Source organism: Crocuta crocuta, unplaced genomic scaffold (assembly GCF_008692635.1).
Source record: "Crocuta crocuta isolate KB4526 unplaced genomic scaffold, BGI_CrCroc_1.0 scaffold25, whole genome shotgun sequence".
In the NCBI taxonomy this organism is placed as follows: Eukaryota; Metazoa; Chordata; class Mammalia; order Carnivora; family Hyaenidae; genus Crocuta; species Crocuta crocuta.
In genome coordinates, this window is record NW_027532015.1 from 2876693 (window position 1) to 2882214 (window position 5522).

The 5522-nt window shown below is 44.1% G+C and overlaps 1 pseudogene; it reads left to right on the plus strand.

Moving 5' to 3' along the window:
• Positions 1 to 1109: 1109 nt before the first annotated feature.
• Positions 1110 to 1976, plus strand: LOC144241569 (non-selective voltage-gated ion channel VDAC3 pseudogene; annotated as a pseudogene).
• The last annotated feature ends 3546 nt before the right edge of the window (positions 1977 to 5522 follow it).

The window sequence follows — 5522 nt, forward strand, 5'->3', positions numbered from 1 at the left end:
CCTTATTCTCGGGCACAACACTTCCCTTTACTTCTCCTTCTCTCAAGCTACCATTCTGTTGTTTATTAGTGACTCTGCCACATGACCAGAGAACCCCAGCTCCTCGCTCAGCGCTGAGCGCAGAGGCGCTAGTCCCCAGAGGCTTCTTTACGCTTCCCACAAAGATTATCAAAGCAGGAGCTTATCCACACAATGACAGTCCACATACGAGCCAAGATTAAAGGCCACATAAACCCTAAACACACAGAGGGTCCCAATAAAACAACTGATTGACTGAGGGGCTCTTCATGTAAATCCCTCCCCTTGGAAACCCAGCGCTACATTATGTGGGACATTTTCTCTTCAGACAGATGGTTATTTCCTTCAAAGCGGATGAGGAAATTGTTCCTGAGAGCTTTGGAAGACCATCACGAAGGAAAACTCCATTTGTTAGGCTTCCTGGGATTAATGCATTTGGTCCCTAACTAAATAAAATAATTATACTAAATGAGGATGGAGTGTGGCATGGTACAAACCTTTCAAAGGGTGACAGTAACAACTAGGCCATGCTCCCTTTATCCGCAAAATCCCACGAATATTCTAATGCTTCTTTCCAGGTCCCTGGTAGGTCTGTGCTTTGCTGCTCCCTCAGGACTGAGATGTGGAGTGAGGCCCGCTTCGGCCAGTGAGCTAGGAGGCAGATGTGAGGTGTGCCCTTTCTGGCGGAAGCTGTAGGAGCCTGCGGGTGCCTCTCAGGGCCCTCGCCCTGCCTTGCCGGTTACAGAAGCATGTTTCTAGACAAAGCCTCATGGGTCTGCGTCCCTGAGTGACAGTACGGAGCTGAACCCCCACATCGGTCAACACTGGATACATAGCCTTAGCCAGAAATAAGATGCTATTATTTTTAACCATTGAAATTCTGGGTCACTCCTGACTACAACATAATCCAGCCTATCCTGACTGACATGGTGAGCAGACCTGTCGCTGACTGCTGGAGTTAGAAATGATCGTTAGGTTCCTATCGCAGACAGGAGGCTGCAGGCCCTCAGACAGTGAAGGCTGGAGCCGCACATCCATGAGGGTGCTAGGCCAGACTCTCAGTGTCTTCCGACCAACAGTCTCTTACTGATATGTGTTATTTGTCAGACACTGAGCTAAGTGCTAGAATACAGTGGATTGTTGCTAGAAAATTCTATAGACGCTGTGAGGAGAGGCCCCCCAGCAAGCTGAACAAAGTCCGGAAAGCAGTGAGGTAGCTGGCAAGGTGGAGAGTAAGGGACAGATGGCCCAGGCCTCGGGAGGAGTGGCTCTGCGTGTGTACAGGACAGTATAGGTGACTCGGTGATCAGACTTCCCTTCACCCAGAAATGAAACATAGACAATCCTTTTGGGACAGAATAAGACATAATCTCTTTGCAGAATGAGTTGGCTGAAGGGTTGAAACGGACTCTTGATACCATATGTGTATAGAACATAAGAAAGAAGAGTGGGAAATTGAAGGCCTCCTACAAACAGAATTGCTTCAGTTTTGCCAATAAGGTTGATATAGATTTTTCTGGACCAACTATCTATGGCTTTGCTTTGAAGGTTGGCTTGCCGGCTCTCAGATGAGCTTTGATACAGCCAAATCCAAACTGTCACAGAAAGATTTCGCCCTGGGTTACACGGCCCCAGACTTCCAGTTGTACACGCATGTGGATGATGGCCCTGAACTTGGAGGGTCTATCTACCAGAAGGTTAATGAGAAGATTGGAACGTCAATAAAGGTTGCTTGGACAGCTGCCAGTAACAATACCTGGCTTGGCATCACTGCTAAATGCCAGCTGGACTGGAGAACCTTTCTATCTGCTACAGGAAATAAGTCCAGCCCGACTGGACTGAGTTATACACAGACCCCTACACCAGGAGTCAAACTGACCCTACCAGCTTTCATCGATGGAAAGAACTTCAGTGCAGGAGGTCACAAGGTTGGATGGGGATCTGAACTAGAAGCCTAATGTGGTTTCAGGTAAAGCATCAAATTTGTCCTTGGAGGTGAAGAGAGCCTACTATGTTTTGGCCTTAAAATTCTTTCATGAAATTTCAAAAGTGTGAACTTTTTATTCTTCCAAAGAATTGTAATCCTCCCCACGCTGGAGTGTAGAGATCGCAAGCACACTCTAAGGGAGATATTGAAGGTATGCCTGGAAATTGTCACATTTGTGCCATGTTGCAGTTGATTTCCGTGGTGTTATTTCATTTCATTTCATTTCAATTAATTTTATTTTTATTTCAATTTAATTTTTTTAATGTTTTATTTATTTTTGAGAGACAGAAATAGAGCATGAGCAGGGAAGGGGCAGAGAGAGAGGGAGACACAGAATTGGAAGCAGGTTCCAGGCTCTGAGCTGTCAGCATGGAGCCTGATGTGGGGCTCGAACCCACGAACCATAAGATCATGACCTGAGCCAAAGTTGGACGCTTAACTCACTGAGCTGCCTGGGGGCCCCCTCCACAGTGTTATTTTAAATGTGTTCCTCAGGGAAAATGTAGTGTCGTGTTACAAAGGAAATGACCTGAGCCTCTAGCTTGAACATCATGTCCAACATACCCCACACCACTTTTCATGACCTCTGAATATACTGGTCTCTGTGCTGTAGGGGAATCTTTGGTTTTCCATCAGAGTAAAATAAAATAAACCCATCACCTTTGGAACATAATCAATCATCTGACTTGCTGGTGATGGTTCTCTCTTTTTTTCTTTTTTTTTTTAGCTTTTCTTTTTAATTTTAGAAAGAGAGAGTGCAAGAAGGGTAGATAAGCAGGAAGAGAAAGAGAGAGATGGGAATCTTAAGCAGGCTCCATGCTCAACATGAAGCCCAATGCAGGGCTCGATCCCATGACCCTGGGATCATGACCTGAGCTGAAATCAAGAGTCAGATCCTCAATTGACTGAGCCACCCAGGCGCCCCTGGGAATCTGGAATTAAAAGGAGGAAAGGCCTACAGCAAACTGTGACAGCCAACCCGGCCAAGGGTGACACAATCAGCTGAGAGAAGTTGCCGGCTACCCAGCCAAAGATTCAAAGGCATGAAAGGGGAATCAGCCATTCCCACCCCTGGTAGATGGGTCAAGACCATAACTCCTTGATCACACGTCTCTCAGCTGGCCCATGTGTGCCCAGCTTTGGTTTGCTCAAAGACATAAATTCATTCATCCATTAACTCGTTCACAAATCCTCTAGGGCACCTGCATGCTCTGAGATACAATAATGAATAAACTAGCATAGCAGCTTCCCCAAAGGAGCCTTTCATTCCAATGGAGAAAATAGACCCAAACTGGGGGGTGAGAGCCCCCAGGCAAAACAGTGGTCCCTCATACACATCTTTGGCAGAAAGAAGTACAGCACATGTGTAAAACTGATATCCCCAAAACACAAGTTATACGGCAAAACACCCCCTGTGGTCATAAAGGGAATGAATGAGGTGGGGGCACAGACAAAGGGGCAGGCATCCATGTTCTCAGGAAGGTGACCGGACTTGCCTGTGAGCTAGAGGAGAAGCCATTGAGCGAGATAGCTCCTCCCTTCTCCAGAGAAGAGCCACCCCAACTCAAAATCATTAACAGGACGAATGCTGAGCATCAGATGCTGTCTAGGACACCTGCTCCCCAAATACAGCATGCACTGCGCTCCAATGTGCCCTACACCCACACATTAGTTACTGGAGAGCCCAGGCATTAACTTCTGGGTCCATCTATAGCAAAGAAGAAAATTATATTTAACCTGCCTGATTTAGCTCGTCAAATTTCAACAACCAATCTTCTTCAAAAGCCTGAAGAATCACTGACCTGATCAGAAGGGACTACTTGAAGTTGGCAAGCAAAACCACTCAGCCCTTGAGAAACATGTGAAGAGTCAAAAGGTGAGCATTACACCACAGCAAATCTCTTTAGCTTTTTGAGATGTTTAAAATAAATAGTATGAGATTTTATGTAAGCATCAGTATGAGATTTTACGTAAATCACTGAAACTGTTCTATTTACTCATCTACAGAAATCCCTACGTGGATGAGTCTAGTAGAAACCAACGCTAGAGGTTAAGCTGTATGTTTGTAATGACTCTATATACCGCGATGTGTGGAAGCACTTTTCTGAACATTGAACTCGCCTGAAGTCCTAAGACAAAATACAAAATTTTATTTTCCATTCTATTTCTTTTCTGCCAAGGTAGAGCGATAAAGCTGAATTTATAAACCCATTTTTGCCAACTCATTTTCCTTTTTGTAATTTTAGGACTAACTGTACTATAGAGAATTCAGCCAAAATTTGTAACTAACATTAGCCACAGTTGCTTGCTAATAGTCCAAGAAAACTCATAAAAAGAAAAAAATCACTCCCTTTCAAATGTGAAAAGTTTAAGTTACCATGGTAAACATGAAAGCCAAAATCCACAAAGCAGCAGAATATTTATGCTTTAAGTGGGTATTTCTAGATATCTACAATTATATTGTGCTTACCTGGTGACAGGTACCACACTGTGCAATTATGTATGTGTATAATCATCTCATTTGCTCATCACAATGACCCTATTAGGTAGGTACACATTTGCATTATTCCCATTTTACAGTTGGGCAAATAGAGAGGTTGAATAACTTGCTCCAAGGTACACAGCGAGGAATTAATAGAGCCAGGTTCAAACCCAGCGGGTCTGGACGGAGAGTCTGTACCCTTGGCCGCCATACTAAAGCTGTTCCCTTGCTGACCACAATAACCTAACGATCTATACACACAAACCAATCTGGTGAAAGTGGCTGGATTCAGTCAAATAACAAAGTTAAGGTTTCTTTTTCTTTTCTTTTTAATGTTTATTTATTTTTGAGAGAGAGAGAGAGAGAGAGCATGTTGGGGAGGGGCAGTGAGAGAGAGGAGGACCAAGGATCCAAAGAGGGTTCTGGGCTGACAGCACTGAGCCCAATGTGGGGCTTCAACTCACAAACCAAGAGATCATTGACCTGATCTGAAGCCGGATACTCAACTGACTGAGCCACCCAGGCGCCCCTCGTTTTCTTGAATATCATTTATACCCAGACTATTTAGCTGTATAACCCACATTAGACTTAGCATTTCCAAAAAACTGACTCATATTCTACCCCTGCATCCTATTTCCCACTTTATCTAGTAACCGTTATGGAAGAAGAAAGGGGTAAACATATTGCAAACCATTTACTGCACAAAGTAATTTTATTTCAAGTCTTGAATTAGAGAAGCAATGAAAAAGAAAACCTGTCATAGCTCCAAATCAAAAATAAATCAAGTCACATTAATGAAGAATGCTAACAAAGACACACCCGAAGCGTGTTCTGTTTGTCAGGAAGGTGGCTCACACGGACTCCAAGCAACCCTCAGTGGCTCAGCTCTCCAGTGTGGTGCACTCAAGGCGAAGGACAAAGCATCTTATTATATCTAGAAACAAGACAGCTAGGCTTATATGTGACATTTTTCCTAATTAAGGTATAAGCAAGAAAACCACTATGTGCAAGAAACCATTATGATACTCGGGAAGC